Source organism: Chrysemys picta, chromosome 16 (assembly GCF_011386835.1).
Source record: "Chrysemys picta bellii isolate R12L10 chromosome 16, ASM1138683v2, whole genome shotgun sequence".
Taxonomy (NCBI): Eukaryota; Metazoa; Chordata; order Testudines; family Emydidae; genus Chrysemys; species Chrysemys picta.
The window spans coordinates 16,456,540-16,467,935 of NC_088806.1; positions in this window are offsets into that span (position 1 = coordinate 16,456,540).

Genomic DNA, 11,396 nt, shown 5'->3' on the forward strand with positions numbered 1-11,396 from the left:
ACCCCAATCCCTGCAAGGGCTTTGCTCTTACTGATCATAGCAGAGGTCATGGGTCATTGGCGACTCCCCCAGCAGCTCCCGGAGACCTTCATATCCTTTCTCTACCCCCGATGTCTCCCTGAAGGTGGAAAAGGACCTTACAGTCAAGCATCAAGATGAGACTTGCAGGCATAAGAACAGCTTTGCAGTGGCATTGGCAAAAGGACGAGGAGCAATTCCCCGGCATGCTTGCTGTGCAGACGTATTGCACAGGCGCAGTATTAGGCCCGGTCTACACTACCCGCCTGAATCGGTGGGTAGAAATCGATCTCTCGGGGATCGAATTATCGCGTCTCATCGGGACGTGACAATCGATCCCTGAATCGACGCTCTTACTCCACCAGCGGAGGTAGGAGTAAGCGCTGTCGACGGGGAGCCGCGGAGGTCGATTTTGCCGCCGTCCTCATAGCGGGGTAAGTCGGCTCCGATAGGTCGAATTCAGCTACGCTATTCGTGTAGCTGAATTTGCGTATCTTAAATCGACCCCCCCTGTAGTGAAGACCTGCCCTTAGATGACAGGAGAGTCGATTTGTAGGTTCCAGGGCCAGAAGGAACCACTGTGATCATCTAGTCAGACCTCCTGTATAGCACAGGCCAGAGACCTGCCCCCAAATAATTCCTAGAGCAGATCTAGGGGGACACCTTGCTTTAAAGAATCCCACATAGTTGACTGCTGGATTAAGGAGACCAGAACCATACGCTTGGTCTGGTGAGCTGGCCTTGTATTCCTCAGAGTCCATAGTGGCTGACAGCAGCCACAATCCGTGTCATTCCAGGAGCACCTGGCTTCCTAGACAAATAGAAGAGCCTCAGACTCCTGATCATACCAGGTGCAATAAGGCCCTGTCGCTGCCGTCCCTGGGCTCCCTGGAAAGGAGCATTGAGATGTCAGGCCAGCCCCTCCAACGCTGATGCCTGGGAGCCACATTCCGTGCTGAACAGCTGTGGAGACCTCTGACATCATGCAGCCAGCCTGCCTTTCACACTCAAATTGATTCGCCAAGACGTCGCTGAGCCCCTCCTCCGCCAGAGGTTCCCTCCATAAATCATTTCGGGGGGGGCTGAAAGGGACGGATCATATTTAGCCCTAAATGAAGATGCCAGGTTGAGGCTGACAGAGCTACTGTGATCTTCAATTACATACGCCCTCTAGAATGACACTGGCCCCACATGCGTGTACGTGTTAATCTTCACATGAGGAGCAGATGAAGCTCTGAGCCAGACAGGGAAAGGGAATCTCGAAATCCTTACCTTGGCTAGATGGTTTTCTTTGCTGATCTCTTTCCAGAGTTCCTGACTGTATCCCACCGCCTTAATCTCCCTCCCTTGGGCCCGCCCGGAGGCGTGTCTGATCCCAGCCCCTGCAGGGGAACAGCAGATTGCTAGAGCAGCAGGGGTCCCAGTGCCAAGTACGTGCCGGCACCTTGAACCCATGTGTCTCAGGGAGTCATGCCGCACTCCACACCAGCAGGGGCAGAGGGGGTGGCAAGCACTTGTTCACCCCACTCCCACCCCCCGGTAGCCACTCAGGCTCACCCAGTGGTAACTGACCTGACCCGAAAGCCCATTCAGCTGGAGAGTGGGTAGCAAAGTGGGCAGTTTGGTTTCACGGCAGGAGTACGTGTAACCCACACACCTCCTGGGTGTGGTGTTCTGTCCCATCTAGTGGCACTGAGACCACTTAAAGAGAGAGAGATAAAATGAGTCTGGTCTACAGCCTTAGCTAACAGCCAGGTGGCTTTTAGCTCATGCAGTAGAGCAGGGGTCTCAAACACGCGGCCCGGGGGCCGCATGCAGCCCACGGGGTTGTTTTCTGCGGGCCGCGAGCTCCTCGCGCCCCCCAGCGTTTACCTAGAGCGGCTCCAGCCCAACGCACACTGCCGCTCCGGGAAGCGGCCGGAACGTGGGGAAGGGGGGGCACAGGGCTCTGTGTGTTGCTCTTGCTTCAGGCAGCGCCCCCAGCAGCTCCCATTGGCCGCAGTTCCCCGTTCCCGGCCAATGGGAGCTGCTGGGGGTGGTGCCTGAAGTAACAGCAACACACAGACCCCTGTGTCCCTCCTCCCCCAGGTTCCGGCCCCTTCCCGGAGCGGTGCGGGGACAGGCAGGCAGGCGGCCTGCGCAGCCCCCGGTGCGTGTCGGGCCGGAGCCCGCCCCCCCGAGACCCTCCTGGAGCCCAACCCCCTGCTGTACCCCACACCCCTCCTGCACCCCACACCACAACTCCCTGCCCTGAGCCCCACACCCCTCCTGCCCTCCCTGGGGGCAGGAAGGGGGCAGAGTTGGGGTGGGGATTTCAGGGAAGGGGTTGGAATGGGGGCAGGGCCTCATGGAAGGTGTGGAGTGGGGGCGGGGCCAAGGGTGGCGGGGGGGAGGTGTCAGTAATGCGGCCCTCGGCCAATGTACCAGTCCTCATGTGGCCCTCGTGGTCATTTGAGTTTGAGACCCCTGCAGTAGAGGCTCATGCACTAAGCTCTGGAGATCGCAGGTTCAATCCCGACGACCGGGGTCTGTAGGCGTTACATATGCACACGCCCCCTCTGTACTGTTCGCTGCCCTATGAGAGCGTAGAGCAGGTGGGTGCGGCTCTGGAGCAGAGGTACCCACTTTGACCCTCCACTCTCCCAGAGCTGCTCCCCTCCGTCTCCCGACAGCCCCATTCAGCGACAGTCAGGAATTTGTCCACGTGGCAGCTGGGTGCAGAGGAAGGTCCCCAACCTGCCGAGCAGCTTTAGCTATTAAGACGCTGCAACAACTGGCTGGTGAGAAGAGAGGGGCAGATCCGGAGGGTGGGGGAAGGATGCATTACCACAGCGCCATCAAAGACAATGTATCTACTAGATCCACGCCCCTCTCCGTGGCATTTCCTACGGGCTAGCTCAGACAGCGGAGCTCCCCGCTTCCTTGGCTGGTGTCTGTGGCACCTAACTCTCCCCGTGCATTGTAAAGGGGCGACCCTCTAGGGCTGAGGAGTGCGCTAGAGAGCAGGGTGTCTAAGGTTAGGCCTTGCAAAGCTGAGATTAAATCCCCTGTGTGGATCTAGCCTGAATTTGCTAGTTCCTCTGCAGGGGTCTTCATTGTCCCTGCAGAGCTGGTTTGCTTTCTGGAGCAGCAGCTGTTAACTGCCAGGGTGACACCTCTCATCACAAGCGAAGAGGACAACATGGGCCAAGGCAAGCCGCGAAGGGGCATGTTTGCCTGTGGAAATCTATTTACTTTGAGGCCTAGCTAATTGTTATGGGCCAACCCCGTATCCCTGGGATACCTACGCCAATCCCAGTCTGGGCTAGAACCTTGCTGTAATACACCTGAAAACGGGTTCCAGTCAACAAACCACAGCTCGTCATTAACCAGGTGTTATTTATGTGCACTGCAGTAGCCCCTAGAGACCGCGCACACACACACACACACACACACACACACACACACAGAGTTTACAGACTAAATGGACAAAGACAGAGAGGCCCAGACAGTGGAAGTGACTTGCCACGGCCATGCAGCAAGTCAGGGGCAGAGAACACAGTGCCCCATGCCAGTGCTCTGCCCATTAGACAATGCTGCCTCTTCTTCCCCAGGCATCGCAAACTCACTGATCTAGATGTGACTGGTGGAACCTCAACGCCGTGAAATGGCTTCTCCCTTTGTCAGAGCTTGGGCCCTAGGGGGTCTCTCTGGATATGAGGCCTCCACACCGCTTGCCAGGCAGGGGAACCCCTCGCGCCCCAACCCAGCTCCCTGGCAGGAGCTCGGGGGGTGGGGGGCAGGGGGAGACTGCAGGTGGAAGGGGTGGGGAGGGGCCCCACTTGCTCTGACCCAGGGTCCCACAAACCCCATATCTGCTTCTGACTGAGCTGGCTGCTAAATGAATATTCTGGGATGGGATACTCCCTGTGACTGACAGGAACCCCGCTGTGACCCCACCTCCCTGCCCCTTTCCTTCCCCAGGCCATACCTCTGCCCTGTTGCTGGAGTGCAGTGAGGCTCCCCACCCAGACCATGGCACATGGCTCCCTTATCTCTCCCAGGAGCAGCAGCAGTGCCCCCCACCACCTTGGGACCAGCAGGGGGCCCCCACTACTCAACCCACAGCCCAGAGGTCTCAGTTTGGGGGGGCTGAGCCCATTGAACTCCCTGGTGGGGTGGGGTCAGCAGGTCCAGCAGAGCAAGGGAGCTTGGTGTTAACACCCCATTGAGATGCATGGGGCAGGCCACGCCACTCAGTGATGGCTTCAGGCTCTCTGCAGGCTCAGGCAGACAGCACCGCAGCAGCTACACTCGGGTCACGGTTTTCATGAGGGCTAGAAACTCACTTGGCTTTCCTACATGAAAGCTGAGAGTCTGCCCTCGGCAGGCAGCTGCAGGAGCCTTCGTCTGGCTGTTTGCTGGGCTAGTAGAGCCCTGGTATTGGCTACTGGACTGAGCAGGCAACTGGGAATCAAGGTGGCTGGGTTCTATTCCCAAGTCTACTACTGATCTGCCACAACTTAGGGTGTGTCCCTTAATGCCTCTGTTGCTCCAGATGGGAACCAACCCTGGCCCACTCTCGGACAGTGCTGTGAGCTCCTCTGGTGAGAGCGGCTTCTATGCTTACAGTGCCTGTAACGAGCACAGGGGCAGGGAGAACAGCAGACTGCATCTACCGCATCACACGCAGGCCAGCCACTACCCCAGCTTGAGACTGGAATAGGATTACTTCAGGCTCATAAATCAAGCTCTTTAAAGTGGAAAACAGCAAGGCTCGTACCCTGCGCTTATGTTATTTCATCCTTGAGAATTCCAGCCCCGGCTGCACCTCACGTCCCAAGCCAGACAGCTGACCTTTTTACCCAAAGGTAAGAAACCGGGCAGACATCTCCCTGGCCTCCCGGAGATGAGGGGAAGCTTCGGGAGAATAAAATATGGTGGCTGACGTCAGCTGATAATGATGAATGCACTCTCGGGCGCGATAGCACTAAATCAGGGGCGAGCCGTACGCAGAGCGCCCGAGAGATGTTGTCCAATACACGGCAACAGAGATAAGCCAGAGACGAGCAGGCTGGGCCCGGGTTTGCACCGCCAGGCCCAGATTGTGGAGCCAAGCACCAGAACTGAGCCATCAGGATTAAGTCACGTGTCTGGGAGCTCCACAAAGTGACCCTGCCGTGCCTTGGAGAGGCCGTGGGGGGTTGCTTGGCTTCTCCTCTCCCATTCCTGCCCCCCCTTCCCACTCTCACTCCCCTTTCGACCCGCACTGCATCCAGCTCTCCTCTCCTGCTCCTCCCCCTCAGCCGTCCTCACCGAGATCAGCGCGTCTCTCCCTCTTCCTCTCCTCCCAGTCTCCCGCACTCATCCTCGGTGGCATGATCCGTCCACCCCTTTAGTTGCGCATTTCCTTGCCCTGATGTCTTCACTTGCCCTGCAGCCCTGGGTCAACTCTTGCCACCACCAAAACGACTTGGTCTCCACGCAGCACTGCCCTCTCTCCTGAGTTCCTCTCTCTGACCAGCCCCTCATCTCTTTCGGCATTGCCCTGTCACGCGGCCTTTTTGTGACTTGCAGTCCCTCAACACTGGGGACTTGTCGCCTCCTCCCTGTCCCCTCTTCCATCGACCTGGCTGTTGATTCACTCCATTTCTCTCTTGCCTCCACCCTGGACTCTTTGGCCCCTCTTTCCCCACCAAAAGATCTGCCCTGCCAACTCCCAACCCCAGCTCACCCCTACGTCCCCTTCCTCTGCTCCTGCTCTCGGGATGTGGCACACCTCTGGCGGAAATCCCGTGACTGGGCTGACTTCCTCCTTGAGTTCTGCCATCTTCCTCACTAGACAGCTCTCCTGCTCCAACTTCATTGAATTCCACGGCCATAATCCCAGCCGCCTTTTCGCCCCCTTTGATTCACTCCCGAACCCTCCCTCCTCCTGCCGCCACTGTTCTCTACACACAGAACTGCACAATTTCTTCTGAGAGAAAATTAACAAACTACGACAGGAGTTTCCCTCTGCCCCGCCGACAGCAAGGGCCGGCTCCAGGCACCAGCGATGGAAACAGGTGCTTGGGGCGGCCAAGGGAAAGGGGCAGCACGTCCGGGTCTTCAGCGGCAATTTGGCGGCGGGTCCCTCAGTCCCTCTCTTCCTCTTTGAGCTGCCGCCGACATGCTGCCGGAGAGGAAGAGAGGGCGCGAAGGACTTGCCGCAGAAGAATGAAGCGGCACGGTAGAGCTGCCGGCGCCGAGGTGCCGCCGATCGGCTTTATCTTTTTTTTCTTTTTCGCTTCGCCGCTTGGGGCGGCAAAAAAGCTGGAGCCAGCCCTCCCCTCCTATCACAGACACAGAAGTATCTCATCTGCTGTCTTCTGCTAATCCCTCCACTTGCCTCAGTGACCCCATCCCATCTCCTGAGCTCCCATATGCCCTCCCTGCCCTTCTCCTTAACCTCTGCCTCTTTCCTCGCACAGGACTAACACGCTTCGTCTCTCCAGCTTAAAAAAACCCACCCTGGACTCCAAGTGCCTCTCCAACCCCCCAGCTCCCTTCTCCCCTTCATCTCCACACTGGCCTCAATCGCTGTGAGCTCTTTGGGACCAGGACAGCCTTTTTGTACAGCACCTAGCACAGCGGGGCCTGGCCTCTAGGCCTGACCATAATACCAAGACAAGATAATACGAATGTGGCTCATCCTCGGTGGAAGTCACAGGAGGGAAGCCAGCTGGGATGCTTTCACTGCTCAGCTAGTGAAGCTGAGGGCTCGCGCCTCTCAGAGAGAGGCCAGGGTGTGGGTCCCATCAGGGACCCAGTCCCGGGGAGTTCCCACTGCAGCGACAGCAACTGACCAGCTCAGCCCTGAGGGGTGATGGCTCGGGGGGGAGGACTGGGAGAAGGGAGCAGGCGGGAGATGGGGGATCAGAGGCCCAGGGGAGCATGGGGACTTGGGGGAGGATGGGATCGGATGGGTGAGTCCCCAGGCAGCCAGAATTCCACAGGCATGAAGGTGGCTCACAGCCACCCCTTCCCCTGGGTGGCACCCGCGTGTGTGAGGGCTCCTGGACGTCTCACCCGGCCTGCTGAGTGCTCGATAGTGGAGCTGCACCTGAGCTGATATATGGAGTCCAAAGATACGGGGACATGATCCCGGCTTTGCCCCCAGCCGGGCAACTGCTCGGATGCCACCCGCAAAGCAGGCAGGGGCTTATCCGGGCCAGCGTCTGACCCAGCTCCTATCACACAAGCTCCCTGTCCCTGCTGGGGGGGAGCATCAGGGCAAGCGCAGCCCCCGTATTTCTGAGGTTCGGGGTAAGAAAAGCTCCGTGCAGGGCCCGAGCCAGGCTGGAGGAGCCGTGCCTGTCAGCGCAGCTGCCGGCCCCTGGCTGCTGGGAAAAGCAATCTTATTTCAATTATTCTTCGGCGGCTCTCGGCGAGCGAGAGGGTTTATTTACTGTGAAATCCCTCAAAGTGTCTTTCCAAAAACTCTGCCAAGAAAAAAAAAAAAAAAAAAAGCCAAAGCGGCGCTCCGTGGCGAGCAAGCGCAGCAGCCAATGGGGTGCCCACGCCTGCCCCTTGCAGCCTGCAATCCAGCCGCCGCTCTGTTTATTTGACATTCACTCAGCACTGCACAGCTGGGTTAGCCACAGCTTACACAGTGCAACCAGCATGACCAGGCAGCTTCCCCGGGGGCCGCCCCTCCCCAGCCTCACACCCAGCCCACCACAGCCAGCAGGATGGTTACGGTGAAGGCTGCACAGTAGCAAGGGCCTGTTTCAGTCCCGCTGGTAATGTAAACAGAGCAGTCGATTAAACTCCGCTCTTGGATCAGAGGAGGTGGGGCGGTGATTTGGGAGGCCTAACAAGGGGCGTTTCCCTGCAGGCTGGATCCCCATTAGTCATGACAGCCTTCGCCTCGGGGGCTGACAATAGAGACATTCCCTCCAGCACCTGTGGAGCATACCTAGAGCGCAGAGATGCTGCCTACATGGGATCTAGCTAGGGGCACCCCCAGCCCCAGTCATTTTAAAATCATGAGTCAGGATTTTAAACCATCATAAATGTGGGGTCCATTTATTGGCCACCTGGTGTCTCCGTCTTTCGGGGGTCGCATGTTCCAGCTGTGTCCCCAACCCCAAGGGGCTGGACACTGGCTTATTTTAATGAAAGCTGAGAGTGTCATGTCATCACAGGACTCCGGGAGATGGGGATTTAATAAAACACCACAAATGTCGCCAGAGTCATCAATGAACTCCTGAGAGCTGGCAGCCCTGCTTTGTGTATCCAGTCACCCATGGGTGAGACGGGTAATGATCCAGATCATGCCCCCCAAGCCGCACACGCAGGGACCCCTTCCGGCACAAATCTCTTCTGGTCTGTGCGGAACGGGGGTCAGCTCTCTGCCTGGGAAGAGCCCCTCATCCAGAGCCCAGCAAAGGCAATCGGTTGCCTTGCGACCCCTGTGTGGAGTCAGGGGCAGATCTGGATGGGATGGGATGGGCCTGCGGGACTGTGGCAGGTGGGTATATTTCCCCAGTACCTTAGAGCCCCAGGCTGTCCCTGTGGGGGAGTCTTTCCTTTAAGGGACTCCAGGGGGGAAGCCTGGGCAGGGATGGCCCTGGTAGTGGAGGGGGCTGGGGGGTTGCCAGGAGTCCATGCCAGGGTGGAGGCACAAGCACGCAGACGCAGCTAAGAGGGCCCTCAGCTCTTGAGGTTCCCTGAGGGGCTTGCGGGAATAAGAGTGGCCCATTCCAGGGAGAAGGGGCAAACCCAACGCTCCTTCCAGGGAGTGATTTGGAGGACGCTCCCTTAGGCTGTTCTTAGCAGGGGATCTAGGTCATAGAGCGAGTCACAGGCAGAAACCAAGGCCCTGGCCCACCAGGAAAAGACTCTGAAACCCAAAGAGAAACTAGTCTCTTCTGGGAAGCTGCAGCATCGAATCTGGGGCTACATGGTGTTTTTCTTAGAGCTCCAGCTCCCGGAGTCCTGTGATGACCTGGGAATCTAGCCTGTCACTAAAAAACAAAACAAACCACCAAGCCGGTACATTTTTAGCCCTCCTATTTGGGGAGTAAAGGCTGTAAACATTGACCCCAAAGGCTCCCCCAGCAAGAGGTCAATACATGATGTTTGGGCCTGACTCCTGATGTTTGAATACTGGGGGGTGGTGAGCATGCCGTTACCACAGCAGGAGCAACCCGCGAAAGCAGGCCCCATAGAGTGGTCCCCTCCGCTCAGTCCCAGCCATTAGGCCCTTCTCTCTCTGCCGCCTCCTGTGACCCAGTGACTATTAACAGCTAACTCCATCCCTCACTGCATCCATGTTCCTCCAAGCCCCGACTGAACTCATCAGATCCCTGGTCTGCTCTCACGAGTCCAACATGCGATTCGCGGGGAGCCCCGGGCCTGCGAGGCCTTCCCCTGCCTGCCGGAGCCAATGGCTGGACGGAGCATGTAGAGCGGCTGGATCATGGCTCTGCGACTCAGGACTCTTCTGTGCCAGGCTGGTTGTGCCGCTGACAGATCAGTTCCATAGTCGTTTGTGCAACAAGATTCAGACTGTGCTTCATTGGCACACCGGGACGCTGAATTCATCAGTGTCTCTAGCTAGCTTAGGTGCCTATCCGACCCCGTTGCTCTGGTATCTGAGCACCGCCCAACCTTTAGTGGAGCTTCACAGCAACCTGGGAGGCAGCACCGCGCTGTTATCCCCATTGTACAGCTGGGGAACTGAGGCACAGCGAGGCTACGGTTATGGCTACTCTAGAGCTTCCAACCACACCTACACTAGCTAAAAATAGCAGCGCAGCCACCCCACGAATGACCCCATAGGTCCAGATTCACAGCAACTAGCCCCTCCCATGCTGCTGAAGTTACTTGTAAGCACCCTACGTCAGTGCGTCTCCCCAAACCGGCATTGACACCTCCCTCTCTAGTAGGGTTACCATACGTCCTCTTTTTCCCGGACATGTCCGGCTTTTCGGCAGTCAAACCCCCGTCCGGGGGGAATTGCCAAAAAGCCGAACATGTCCGGGAAAATGGCGGCTCTGCTCCTCCCCTACTCTTCGGCTCTGTTTAAGAGCCGGGCTGCCCGAGCGCTACCGGCTTCGGGCAGCCCCGTGCCTCCAGACCCTGCGCCGCCGGAGCCCGGGAGGGGAAGTGCCCGGCTGGGGGCGCACGGTCCGGAGGCACGGGGGCTGCCCGAAGCCGGTAGCGCTCGGGCAGCCCGGCTCTTAAACAGAGCCGAAGAGTCGGGGAGGAGCAGAGCTGCCGCGGCTTCTTCGGCTCTGTGTAACTGACACACAGTGTCAGTTACACAGAGCCGAAGAGGAGCAGAGCCTCCAGCCGCCGCGGCTCTGCTCCTCTTCGGCTCTGTGTAACTCACACACAGTGTAAGTTAGGCAGAGCCCCCGCGGCTGGAGGCTCTGCTCCTCTTCGGCTCTGTTTAAGAGCCGGGCTGCCCGAGAGCTACCGGCTTCGGGCAGCCCCCGTGCCTCCGGACCGTGCGCCCCCAGCCGGGCACTTCCCCTCCCGGGCTCCGGCGGCGCAGGGTCTGGAGGCACGGGGCTGCCCAAAGCCGGTAGCGCTCGGGCAGCCCGGCTCTTAAACAGAGCCGAAGAGGAGCAGAGCCTCCAGCCTTGGTGGCTCTGCTCCTCTTCGGCTCTGTGTAACTTACACAGTGTAAGTTACGCAGAGCCGCCGGAGCCCGGAGGGGAAGTGCCCGGCCGGGGGTGCAGGGTCCAGAGGCATAGGGGCTGCCCAAAGCCCGAGTGCTACCGGCTTCACGGTTTGCTGGGCAGCCTCCAGACCCTGTGCCCCCGGCTGGGCGCTTCCCCTCCCGGGCTCCAGCTGCGCTGGGGAAGTGCCGGCTGGGGGCGCAGGGTCTGGGGGCTGCCCAGCAAACCCTGAAGCCGGTAGCACTGGGGCAGCCCTTTCCCCCTGGCTGGGAGTGGGAGGGAGGAGGGAGCGGAGTTAGGGTGGGGAAGGGGCGGAGTTGGGGCGGGGCTAGGGGGTGGGGAAATGGGCGGGGCCAGGGCCCGTGGAGGGTCCTCTTTTTTTATTTATGAGATATGGTAACCCTATCTCTAGGGCAGACGGACCCTAAGTGACTTGTCCAAGGTCGTACAGGAAGTCTGTAGTACAGCAGGGACTTCAATGCTGGTCTGCCAGGTCTACCTGGACTACTACTGGGCCATGCGATGCTGTCCTTGGACTCGGGTAAAAGATACATGAGGCAAGTACAATGTAACTCTGCAGGGGTTGGGCCCACGTGTTAGTGCTGCTAAAATCAGAACCAGGGCCAGCCAGCTCGAAAGGCCGTTACCAGCCGCACTGTGCCCCAAACCCCACTCCCTCCCAGTGCCCCGACACCCTCTCCTGTAGGCAGTTGCCCGTGTTTTATCAGC